This window comes from Pituophis catenifer, unplaced genomic scaffold (assembly GCF_029215685.1).
Source record: "Pituophis catenifer annectens isolate HBS135680 unplaced genomic scaffold, rPitCat1.0.hap2 SCAF_3, whole genome shotgun sequence".
Lineage (NCBI taxonomy): Eukaryota > Metazoa > Chordata > Lepidosauria > Squamata > Colubridae > Pituophis > Pituophis catenifer.
In genome coordinates, this window is record NW_027256883.1 from 195,399,416 (window position 1) to 195,413,139 (window position 13,724).

At 41.2% G+C, this 13,724-nt stretch overlaps 1 protein-coding gene across 3 annotated transcripts in view; it reads right to left on the reverse strand.

Moving 5' to 3' along the window:
* Window positions 1–7,796, reverse strand: part of RIPOR3 (RIPOR family member 3) — a 143,127-nt gene extending 135,331 nt beyond the window's left edge. For all 3 annotated transcript variants that reach the window (XM_070941746.1, XM_070941741.1, XM_070941742.1), the window contains exon 1: window positions 7,656–7,796. The gene's annotated coding sequence lies outside the window, so the exon portion shown is untranslated. The remainder of the gene's footprint in view (window positions 1–7,655) is intronic.
* Window positions 7,797–13,724: the final 5,928 nt, after the last annotated feature.

The following is a 13,724-nucleotide window of genomic DNA, read 5'->3' on the forward strand; positions in this document are numbered from 1 at the left end:
CATAATTGCAAGATTCAAAAAGAAGTCTAGTTAGTTGCTCTTTTTGTGAATGGTAAGGTCAGGTGCAGGTAGGTTCACCTAGCTCTGAAGAAAAGGTTCCAAATAATAATGAGTGACTACATCTTGGAACTCTTTGAATTTCCAACTTTCCTCCACAATAAGGTGAGATCACCTGGAATTCCCTCAGATTCTGTGTCAAGAATAAGAATCTTCCTAGCAACAAGTCAATGATGGCAAGCATGAACAGCTTCTCTTTGCTTGAACTCAATCTCTGTTTTGAATTCATGCTGTCATCCAAACATCACCACAACTCACCAGCAGCCATCCTTTAAGATGAGGGATGTATGCAGCCCTCTCTATATTAATGTGCTCTCCAATTTAGTAATATAAAGGTAAAGGTTTCCCTCGCACATATGTGCTAGTCGTTCCCAACTCTAGGGGGCAGGTGCTCATCACCGTTTCAAAGCCGAAGAGCCAGCGCTGTCCAAAGATGTCTCCGTGGTCATGTGGCCGTCATGACTAAACACCAAAGGCGCACAAAACACTGTTACCTTCCCACCAAAGGTGGTCCCTATTTTTTTACTTTCATTTTTTACGTACTTTTGAACTGCTAGGGACAAGTAACGGGAGCTCGCCCCGTTACGCGGCACTAGGGATTTGAACCACTGAACTGCCGACATTTCGATCGACAAGCTCAGTGTCTTAGCCACTGAGCAACCGCGTCCCTATTATTATTATATATTATTAGTAGTAATATAAGAGAATGAAAACAGAGAGCCCAAAGTATCTGAACATGCATCAAGGTCCACAGCAGAACATCTAACATCATGTTACTCTGCAATGAGCCCCAGTGAAATTTTGATCCATGCTGATCAAAATGATGCAGGAGATTCCCTTTTTCCACCATACTGAGGGACGGCTGATCATCACTACCCTCCCAAGCTGCTCCCCACTTTGGAAGAGCAAACTTATGACAACCCGCCTCGCTATATTTTGCCTCTATGATTTCCTCTCTGTAATGAATGGGAGCTGGACTGAGAGAGAAAATCATAGAGCCACCGAATTCTAGGCTGTCCTTCTACTTGAGGCTAATTTATTGTTTTCTCTGTTTACAGCTACGTCACTAAAACAGAAACAGATGACATAGAATTATAGAATTGGAAAGGGCTATTCATGCCCCCAAGTCCAATGCTCTGCTCAGTGAAGAAATCCAAATTAAAGATGCATTTGGGTAATTTAACCTTTGGACCATTATCTCACTGGATAATTGATTCCATCGTTAAACTGTTCTTACTGTTAGGAAGTTTTGTTCTAACATAAACTTGGAAGCTGAATCTATTATTTGATATTCTGTTTTCTGTAATGAGGGAGAACATAGCTTGACCTTCTTACAAGGTGTCCTTTCTGATAGCTAAATGATTTTTCAGTCATCATTTCCCAAGACTAACCATCTCTAGCAGTTTCCATCATTCTTGATAGATCATTCTTGATCTTCTGCCCCCCAAAATCATCCTCATTACTCTCCCCTCAGCCTGTTCCAAATTCTCTGAACTGTGGTGCCAAAAATGGGACATAGCAAATACTGTATGTAATCAGGAATAGATTATAACGTAATAGTTCTAATTGTTACACAAAGGTTCTCCAACTTTTCTGAAACAGTTGGTGTTTCTGGACTTATAGAGAGATATAAGTACTCTCACCAAATGGTTGCCATGCTAGATGTGGCCAACCATAAGACAGTCATGTACAAGAAGGCAACCAAAGCACCAGCCTTCAGTCACTCACCCCTTTATTTGCAAATAATGCCTTTTGGATTTTTCACAACAACTAGGCACAACAATGGAAAAATTGCTAACCAAATGCAGCGATGTTACAAGGCAAACCCTTTATGTCAACTTTCAATGCATGTACAAAAGTATTTTTGTTTGCATCATAGCATAATGGTGCATGTTATCTTACTGTTCTGTTCCCAGTAACCCCATAGATGCCTATATGCATGGCAGCCCATTCCTCAAAATGCAGCTTGGTTGGAAGAGCCAGACTTCATCCCATAAACAGGAATGAGCCACTTATTCAAATTTGCAAGAAATCCAAGAATTGCTGATAATAACAAAGAAAACACAAGCCATAGCTGCTGTGCTGCAATTCCAGGAAAGTCCTATAGAAGGAGACAGTCTAAACTCATGATGGCGGCCTATGGCACGCATGCCCGAGGTGGCATGCAGCACCTTCTCTGATGGCATGTGAGCCGTTGCCCCAGTTCAGCTCTGCTGCGCATGCGTGTGCGCCTCCCACCAGCCAGCTGGTCTTCGGGTCTCTGCCGCGCATGCATGGGGGTGGGGTGCATGAGGGGGGCCTGCATGCATGTGCAGGGGCAGGGCACATGTGGAGGGCCATACACACATGCACAGGGGGCATGCATGAGGCCGTGTGCACATTGCATTTTGGGGATTCGGGCACACTTGCACTCGTGCTTTGGACACTTGGTTCGGAAAAGGTTAGCCATCACTGGTGTAAACCTACTTCCAAGTCATTTTCCTTCCTGTCAGATTTCTTTGCCCCATCCTTTGGACACCCATCTCCCATGTCCTTGATTTCATAGGGATGAGATTTGCTGTGCTACTGTTTTTCACTGTTTTTAACTCGCACAGATGCTCTGCTTTGCAACATGTTCGCTTCCCATGTGTGCTTCTAAGAATTAAACATAAATAAAATTAAGCAGGGCAGGGAACTGGCAGGGGACAAGGGACATGTTAGCAGGTGCCATGTTGGAGACCCAGATACTAGACTCTTTGTGGTTTGTAGCTAGAAGAAAATTAGACTAAAGGACTGAAGCTTGGTACAGTCATCATCCGAAGAAATCCAAGCTAAATGTAAGAGCAGGCAAGAAACTGATAAATGAGTTCTGTGAATTTCTTTTAGCAACAGAGAGTCATATGACATCCTAAAGACTAACACATTTAAGATGAATAAGCATTTGGGGATTACTATATACTTCATTTATCACAATAAACTGTCCTTCCCATGCAGAGAAAAAAGGAACACTACAATTAATACTAAATAAGGGACTCTCTCCTTAAATAAGAGACAAAGCTAAATCCTGGATCTCCTAGCAATGGCAGCTTAACTCATACAATGTGTCAGGCCTGGAAGCCATCTTTTGCATTGGGCCGTCAGGCCTGCCACATTTACTACTGTGGGAAATTGGGAGGGGGTTTATATGGAGCATGGGTAATATATAGTCAAAATAACATTCCTTTCTCAGAGAGTCAAGGACATCTTGCCCTGCACCTGGAAGGCTGGAACTGAGAGATATCTCCAGTTGGGACGGTACTTTGATTGGACCATGTGATGAACATGTGGGTGCTGGGCAGGGACTTGGACTTTCCTTTGGATGGGGAAAACCTGGAAATTTTCAGATTCAGGTTTTCCCAGATGTGCCAATATGACATCTCTAATAAAATGGAACTTTGAGGAACTTCAAGCCTTGGAGTCTTCTTTCATTGGAGATGTTACTTGGAACCCTGACACAGTGAACTGTTCCTATTTCTTTCTTTTACCCTTCTCTGCAGCTTCCCTGTTTAGTAAAGACAATGGGTTCAGGGCTAAATCTCTTCCGCCCCCACCCCAGGATAAGCATCTGCCTTTGCAAGTTGTCTTTATCCCCTGAAAGCTTGCTTCTCCTCCTCTAGGAGCCGTTTTTCTCTCTCAGAAAAATCATTCTGAAACATACCGTTATGGAGGTATCTCCATATTTCCTTATGCTATACTCTGTGTTGGCTTCCTTCTTCTTGCATACAATGTTCAAAAATCCTATGTGTGACCTATCAGGGCTGCCTACTGCCTCTCCAAATATTTCCACTAACCACACTGCCATTATTGCAATCGTTCAGGTGGGAAGAGTGCGAAAAGATATAGACTATATAGTAGTGGCCAAAATTGTGGAAACCTTTTGGGAAAAGTGTATTTTTGAGGTTTGATGGCTAATAACACCACTTTTTTGAGGGGGGGGGGCGTTTCAAGATAATCCTATTCCACTGCTGTTTCACATTATAACAGCTGCAGAACTAAAAGATTTGGTTCACTCCATGGAAAGACATTGTAAGGCTGTAATTCATGGTAAAGGTTACCCAACTATTAACTGACATGGTGATAATTTTTGTATATCTCGTTTTTCCTACATGTTTCACTTTTCTTCTTTATACTGTAACTGCTATTCTAATAGCAAATCCTTCATAAAAGTTATTGCATTACATTCTTGATTAAATTATCTTTCCATTGATATATAATTTTATGGTACTACTCCAAAAAAACTTGTGTTATTAGCTAGTTTTAGAAAATGCATTTTTCCCCAAAGGTTTCCACAGTTTTGGCCACTACTGCATATTTCAACGTCGTTCATTCTGTTGTTCTCCAAGTAACTGAATTCACACAATACAATCTATACACCTTTAATCGCAGGAGAACAAAACACAGTAAGATGCTATGCCCAAATGAAACCCCCCAAAAAGGCATATTAACACTTAAAGTCATAGCTTGGTTGATTCAACTGCTAAGACAATGATGGAGTTTCCATAATATACTGAAAAATAGCTTTCCCAGTCTTTTAGCTATAATGCTTTGTGCAAACCCAGCCATTGTGTTCAATTTCAATTGTCATAATCCCCCAACCAGCTGTTGGTTGGGAAATTTTGGCAATTAGTCTTACACATCTGGAGAGCACTAAGTTGAGGAAACCAAGTCTATATTTGTGTGTGCGTGTGCATGCACACATGCGTCTCTCTCTGTGTGTGTATTTCAGTCTATAATTTCTTTATTAGTGTGCCATGCATTTTGTTTCAACACAGACACTTCATTACATTAAACAGATCTACATTCTAGGATAAAACTGAGATTTCTCTGGGAGCTGAGAGTTTCTCAAGGCAGAGATGTCAGTTATATCAACAGGCATACAAGGCAAAGGAGGACAGCAAGAAAAGTCCATTAAAATAAGGGAAGGGTGAGGGGCGAGTGTTGGAATTAAGCTAGTATAAAGACTGAATTACAATTTCATGTTGACAGAGGTGAATCAGCTGTTTTTGTGACTTCTTCCTGATCCACAACTAATACTTTTATCTAGCCAAGCATGTTGTATGTCAAAGGGCCTTAAACTGAATTCAGACCTAAAGACTAGTCAAACCATCCTGAGTTGAGCTGGCTGTCTGAAAAATCTTGCCAAGTTTTGCCAGCAAGCCTGACAATTTCCATATGGTATATTAGCTAAAAATAACAGAATGGTATATCCCTGATCTGCCATTGTGGGCTGGTGAAATCTGTGTGTATTTCCATAGCTGCATTAGCTAAGCCTATTCAGTATCACTAAGCCATAACAACACCCTCCCACAAACCCAGCGCACAACTGCTGTGTTTACATACAGAGATGATTGTAGGGAGTAATCAAAATTGACAAGATGGCAGATGTAATATTGCAATCCAAGCCATGCCCACAAAGGGGTTGGGCTTTGGTAACAATGACACACCTGCCATCTTGCCTGTTATGATTCACCCTGCAAAATCCTGATGTTTATATAAAATGTTTTACCCAGCCAAATGAATAGCCTATTTTACACAACCTATTAAGACAATGCCAAACCACCAACCTTTCAACTCCAATTTAATCTAGTCTGGGTTCGAGGAAACCAAATCCAGGGTAAGTCTGATGTTGTTTTGGCTTAGCATGCTATGTGAAGCTAAGCAACTGCAGGATAGCAGGGGTGCCAGAAACTGGGGTTGGAATTAAAAGAGGGATCAGTCTAGAATCCCTATGCAGCTATAAGCAAATTAATTCCAACCCCTCCTTGAATTCTGTTGACCCTTATCTGAGTCAAGATAGGCAGCCTATAAATTTTATACATAAATAGATACCCCAATCCAGTGAGTTCAGAAGATTCATGTGCATAATTGGAGCTTCATGTGTGGACATGTTCTTTTGTTCCTGACTTGTAGTATTTTCAACAAATCATAGTTAACACAACTGTGATTAAACATGATGTTGGAATCGCCATTACATGTCCTTATTCTGTATTGCTGCTGCAATCCTATACCCATTTACCTAACAACAAATACTATTAAACTCAGTGAAAAATATTTTGGCATAGAAATACACTGGTTTGCTACTGGATCACAACTGCAATTAGCTTTGGTTTCTCATCTTTTAAAGGGGTAAATAATAAAGATTCCTGCATGAAGCAAAATAAATATGACCCAACAGTCTATTTTAAGCATACTCTTAATAATGATTTTTCTGTGATTTCCAGCACATCCTTCTGCAGTCCCTCAGGTCAATATATCTTCAAGCTTAGTATGAAGTGGAAAGGCATGTGGTCTTAGGCATATTTACTTGGAAATGAGTTTATGGAAGAGTTTAGCTCAGTTTATTTGGGGAAGGTTTGTGTTTAAGACTTGATCAGCAAAAGCAGAGAAACAGAATTTTTGTTGATCCGAGTATATATTTTCAAGGGACCCAGAATGTAAAAATATAAGAATATAAAGAATATAAGAAAGTCCAACATTTGACATTGCTTAGTTTCCAACCAAGTGCAGACCAGAAGAAGATGGGCCATGGCCCTTTTTCCATCTTTGCTCCCTTCCTACTAGTTGGTATTAGGCACAATGCTCATCATTCTATAGGCATTAAACAATCATCAAGTCTACGAGCCCAGCCGTTCCTAGCCTGTTTTCCAGGAATAACTATCCCCACATCAGATGCTAGCAAATTTCACAGTTTAATGTAGGTTGTGCAAAGAATTCCTTCTTTTACTTTCAGTTCTGAGCGTCTAGGGATGCTTCAAGTTCTCACACTGTGAGGAAGAAGAACTTGGCTCTGGAAACATTTTCCATATCACCCAAGCACCCTTTCATACATAGGCTGTTAAATAGCCTCCCTTCCTTCTTTTCCATCTGAGCTATTCTAAAAAGCCAGCCCTTTTAATCTTTTCGAAGGGGAGCCAGTCTAATCACCCAGCATCCTTCTAAGTGGCTTTGTTGGCATCCTTCCCCATCTATAGCATCATGTCTGACATGTGGTGACCAGGACTGTATACAGTTTCCAAACTGTAGCCTCACTATACATTGCTATAACGGCATTTCTATGTTGGCAGGAGGTTTTGGAGTTTTTTTATTTTATTTTATTTTATTGTTGTTGTTTCCAATGAAACACGGAGTTTCCCACCCCCTTTACCTTTATCCTTGCTGGATTTTCCTTCAGCAAGAAACTCTTAATTTATGGCGTTTGTCTTTTCTGGTTGGTCCCTATGGCTCGCTCAGACGATCCCATTGAGGTGCTGAAATTTGGAGTCGGTTTTTTTTTTTTCTTCAGTGAAGAAAAAGCAGCCTTAAAACAGAATTAAGAGTTGTCTCCAAAAGCCAGCCAGACTCCTTCTCTCTCTCTCTCTCTCTCTTCCAAACACGTCCCTAAATCAAAAAGTCTGGGATCCAAGTCTGGGATCCTACGCCAGTTTCTCCTGACCTGGGTCAATTCAACACACACACACATCCCAACTTCCAGGTAAGGCACCGGCTCCGTCAGGCTTAAACTCCGCCCTCCCCCCCCCCAAATGCCCGCTTCACCTTTCCTCCTCGGCTCCCCTCCCCTCCCCTCCGCTCCAACCTCCTACCTTTGCTACATCTCTTGAAGCGGCACCCGGGGGGCGAGCAGCTTTTCCGTCCTCCTGGACAGCGACGCCACCGAGCGCACAAGCGGCTTCCAGCACGGTTGGAGGGGAGCCCGGGTCTCCACGCCCTCTGGCTTCTTCTCCGTCCCTCCTTCCCGGCTGGGTTTTGGAGATGCGCCCGCGACTCGCTCTCGCTCGCTCGCTCGCTCGTTTCCCCCCCGCAGCTCCTCCTTTTGCTTGGGCTCTTCTTGCTGCCTGCGACGTCCCGATAGCGGCCAGCTTATCGAGCCCTCGCAGCTTCTCTCGCCCGAACCAGGCGCCTCTTCCTGGAAGACGCGTGCAGTGGCGAGGCCGGGGACGAGAAGCATCTGCCTGCTGTCGCCGCCTCTGCTCCGCGCCTGTTGCTCCTTCTCCTCCTCCTCCTCCCCTCCCTCCTCGACCCCCCCCCAGGCTCGCGGGAGGCTCCCTCGCGTAAGACCCGTTTGACATAAATACAATCGAGAGAGTCCAGAGATGTTGCACGAGAAGATTCCTCCACTCTGCTCGCAACAAAATACCATTGTGCCACCAGACTTCAAATTTTGGCCTTAGACAACTTAGAACTACGCAGACTTCGGTCTAACCTATATCTGTCTGTCTATCTATCTATCTATCTATCTTTATTTATTTATTTATTTATTTATTTATTTATTTATTTATTTATTTATATGCCGCCCTTCTCCGGAGACTCAGGGCGGCTTACAAGGCCTTAAGCAATAGCCTTCATACTTTTGTATATTTTATACAAAGTCAGCTTATTGCCCCCACAAACCGGGTCCTCATTTTACCTACCTCAGAAGGGATGGAAGGCTGAGTCAACCTTGAGCCTGGGGAGATTTGAATTTGCAGGAACTGTAGGCAGCTGGAAGCTAAATACTACCTTTAAAAATAGCATTAGTCTGCTGCGCCACTCAGGCTCCTGCCACAATGTCCTACCTGTCAATGACTACTTCAGCTCCAACCGCAACAATACACGAGCAAATAATAGGTACAAACTCAAGGTAAATCGCTCCAAACTCGATTGCAGAAAATACGACTTCAGCAACAGAGTGGTCAATGCCTGGAATGCACTGCCTGACTCTGTGGTTTCTTCCCCAAACCCCCACAACTTTAACCTTAAACTGTCTCCTGTTGACCTCACCCCATTCCAGTGGTAAAATCCAAATTTTTTTTACTACCGGTTCTGTGGGTGTGGTGTGGTGGGCGTGGTGTGGTGTGGTGTGGTGTGGCTTGGTGAGCATGACAGGGGAAGGATTCTGCAAAATCTCCATTCCCACCCCACCAGGGGAAAGATATTGCAAAATCCCCATTCCCTCCCCACTCCTGGGGGAAGGATATTGCAAAATCTCCATTCCCACCCCCACTCTGGGGCCAGCCAGAGGTGGTATTTGCCAGTTCTCCAAACTGCTCAAAATTTCTGCTACCGGTTCTCCAAAACCTGTCAGAACCTGCTGGATTTCACCCCTGCCTCATTCCTAAGAGATCCGTAAGGGGTGTGCATAAGCGCACCAGCGTGCCTACCGTCCCTGTCCTAATATTCCTTTTTACTCTTACTCTTTTCATGTATTCAAATTATGTTTATACTTTTACCTGTTATCTTATATATGCTTGACAAAAAATAAATAATAAATAAATAATAATAATCTGGGACTGGAGGTGCAGGTCCAAACCTTCATCCGCTACCCGTGTAGCAATGCCATCTCCTTCCTCCCCAAAGCTGCTAGCCAACCACCCATCCTCAGGGGGGAAGCGCACCTTTGCAGGCAGGAGAATGTATATTTTCTTTTTATGTACACTGAGAGTATATGCACCAAAGACAAATTCCTTGTGTGTCCAATCACACTGGGCCAATAAAGAATTCTATCTATCTAATGTCTCTTTGACAACACTTGTGTGATCTCAGCCTTCTGCTGCTCCAATTTGGAGGAGAGGGAGAAAGAGCAAACTGTCTTCTCACCCTTGCTGCTTCTTGGCTGTACTCTAGGCCGAATGCAAACTGTACCAACTCTTACCAAGTATTGGAGAGGGAGACAACTCCCTGGGTCCTTGAAGGGCAAATTCCAGCATCTGCAGGAAATCAAAGAGAAGGGAAGCTAGGTGCTGCAGTTCAGCAGCTTGGAAACCTAAGCTTTCCACATCACAGAACTAGAAGGAAAAGGCACAGTTGGGCATGGTAGTGTAATAACAAAACAAAACCAAAAAAAGGTCAAGATAATAATTGTGATGGTGCAATCAAATTAATTAATTTACTGCTTTATATCACACCTTATGGACACCTCTATTGGGAGATGCTGGTTTTCCCTTGGTTCGGATGCTGATCGTTGCTTGAAAAGATTAGATGAGTGTCTAGCAAAGAGTCTCCTTGTCAGAAAAAGAGCCTTGACAGATTTCTCCAGGGTTTGATTTGCTCTACCATTTTCAAATATACAGTCTGCCTTCTCCATAAAATCATGGGGATAGCTTGTCCAACTAACCATATCAATTTATTAGACCAATTGCAGATATACAGAACAGCATGCAAACTTTTGTATCTCTTCATCTTAGAAAGAATTGCAGGGTAATTGCAGAATAAGAGTCTTGATTTGAGTGGAGTTTCGAGAGAACCTGAGAAGTAGATTTCTCTGAGCTGAGAAATGACTTTCGTTGCACTCTATTCCAATTTGATGGGCCAAAGCAAATCACAAATACCTGTTATCCCCACCTCAGGTTTCCCAGCAAAGTCAGCTCAGGTCATTTCACACATTTAAATAGTCACCTGTCTCTCCTGTAACCGGCACTGTCACGAGCTGGACCTAGGATTCAACAAATTTTCACCAGCATTATTGAGTGTTGAAAATGCCCCCTTGTGATTGCCATTCTAGAACTGCAGCATTTTAACTACTCAGTGCAACATGTATCTGAACAGTCACCCCCCAAGAATACAACAGTATTCTTGTATTGGAATACAATCACATGAATACAATTCACTGGAACGATCATCGTTCATCACACCATGTGGAGTTTATTAAGATGATAATCTAAACATTGGAGGGATGTATCCTAATGTTGCATCTGTAAAAATCAATAATAATAATAATTCAGGTTGAAGCCTACAGGTATCTGACATTTTACAGTTGTGTAAAAGTGTAACTTATCCAAGCATGGGTAAGTTTAAAAAGTGATTAGTAAAGAACGTGCAAAGAGAAACTTGCTAAAGGCAAAACTGAATGGTGGAAACATTAGTACCTGGGCCATACCTGTGATATGATACACTGCTGGAATTATTAACTGAACACAAGCTGAACAGAATAGTTTGGACCCAAAAACAAGAAAACTGATGACTATTCACTATGCATTACTATGCACAGTGATATTAATAGAGTATATCTGTCCTGCAGAAATGGAAGCAGAAGTTTACTTCAGGTCAAACAAACTGTTGAAGCAAAAAAGTATGCATTGATTGATTATATAAAAGACAGCCAAAAGGAAACAAAACATGAATATTGAAATAATTTAATAAAAACAAGAATAGAATGCTGGCAAGGAAAAATATTACATGGTCAATTTCTACAAAAGATCGGTGGGGGGTGGGGAGGTAAATAAAAAGAAGGCCTGGCAATAGCTTACACCTGAAACGTTAAAAAAAAGAAACTGAAGGCTTGATTTTGGCTACGTAAGAGCAAGCTGTTCAAACTAATGCAATCAACTAAAAATAATCCAATGATTCAAAGTGCAAATTGTGCAAAGGAGAAGAAACAATAGAGCATACACTAAGCTCATGCTTGATCACACACAAGATTATAAACAATAACATAACACAGCTGCCAAATTTATTCACTGGAACATCTGTAGAAATTATCATTTGCCAGTAATGAAAAATTGATAGCAACACAGATTTGAAAAAGTAGTTGAAAATGAGCATGTTAAAATATTGTGAGATTTCTGAATACAAATTCATAAAGTCTTGGTTCACAACGTATCATATTTAACCGTGGTTGAAAAGAAGTATGGATAATTGATGTGACAATAAGAGGGGATAGAAGACAAAGAATTGGAGAAGATCGCAAAGAATCAAAATCAAAATTAAACAATTATGGCATAAAGTAGACATGGTGGTCCCATGTTTTTGGCCCAGTGGATGCCATGTCAAAAAATCTGTCAAATGGTATTTAGAAAATCTGCATATTGATAAAATTTCCAACTGTCAATTATAAAAGGCTTGGATATACTTGGATATGGCACATATACTATGCCAATACATTATGACATCTTAGCATTTGGTGTATGAAGGCCAACACCGCCCTGAGTCCTTGGGGAGAAGGGCGGTATATAAATCTGATAATAAATAAATATAAATAAATAAAGAACTGGCAACTGTGATTTCATATAATATTGTTTAACCTATGAGCTTTTTGGAATATCTTAACTTTAAATCAACCAACTGCTCCTCTAATTTTCTTTCCTCCTTTTCTCCCTTTCTGCACAAATCCTACACTTAATGAATCCCATTCAAAATCCATTCATAATCCCCTCTCCCAGTTCTCTTTCTGAGTTCTTTATATAACTGCTGCTTAAATTTCTTAATTTGGGGGGAAAGTGCTTAAGGAAGAGCTGTAGCATCTATTTTTTAAATTCAACAGAACCTATTGCTGCCACCCATTGACAGCAATTCATCATTACAGTTTCTCAGTTCATGCAATATTTAGGTTTATTCTGCTTTCCAGTTATACCATACTCTTCTATGGGGTGCATATGTATATATATATATTTTAAAGTGGAAATACAAATACGTTTTTAAGAATAAGTGCTTAACCTCCTTGCAGTTTGCTTCAGTTCCGAAATTATTCTGTAATGGAGGAAGCTCCAGAAGATGAATTAGGTTTTACTTATGTGAATATATGAATGAAATTATTATCACCATCTCAAATACAGAGGAACGGGAAGAATAGATTAATAACTTAATTGACTTTGGGGTGTATTAATAGCTTGACTGGCTTTCAGTATTAATGTATCTTTCTTTCGAAAAGGGTTTAGAATAGAGGGATTATTTGCTGTTCTGCTTCAGTAGAAAAACATTTTGATCCAACCCAAAGAAAAAGAGATGAATTATTCTGGGGATGCGGTCATCTCTTCGAACATCCAAAAAAGTGTTGAAAACACTGTTGATAAATATAAGAAAGTGACCCCGACTATGATGATTGCAACATGCAGGGAACAGTGTGCAGTTCCAATCTCTTCCATATTTCTCTAAAAAATCCACTTTTTTCCCATGCCTCTATATCGAGTACTTGTCGCTTCTGTGTGCTGTCATGTGCAATGCATTTCACAGTTGTAGTTCTATCATTTGAGGGATGCTGTTCTGAGAAGGTGTGTGTGACATATCAGGAGAAATCAAGCTGGGAACGTTTCTGCGGTCATCATAAAACTGATCAGAAAGTTTTCTCACAGAGAAATGTGAGAAATGAAGATTGTGAAATCTGCTGGAGAAAAGACAAAGCATTAAGGAAACAGCAGGAGGGAGAGAGGGAGGGAGGAGAACTTCTGATTTCTTGTTTCTCCAAGAAATGGATGGAAATAACTTATCTAAAACCAGAAGTATCACCTATATTAAACGTATAGGAATAGAACAGCCATTACTTGAATCTCCTGCTTACATAATCAGGAAGTTATAGCTAAAAAAAAAGAAAAAAAACATATATAGCAGCAAGAGGAGTCTTAAATACTAAGAATATTACTAGATTAGATTAGATTTATTGCACTTCTATACCGCCCTTCTCCCAAAGGATTCAGGGCGGTGTACAACCATATTAAAACACATATAAACCACAAAATTTAAGAACAATTTAAAAAACAAATATATAAAATTGGCCCACAAAATTTAAAAACTAACAAACACCCAATTTAAAAATTCCTATTAGGCCAGCCTGGCTTGTTGGAATAAAAGAGTCTTCAGGGCGCGGCGAAAGGTATGCAGGTCAGGAATCATACGGACCTCTAGAGGCAGCTCATTCCAGAGGGCTGATGCCCCCACAGAGAAGGCTCTCACCCTGGGTG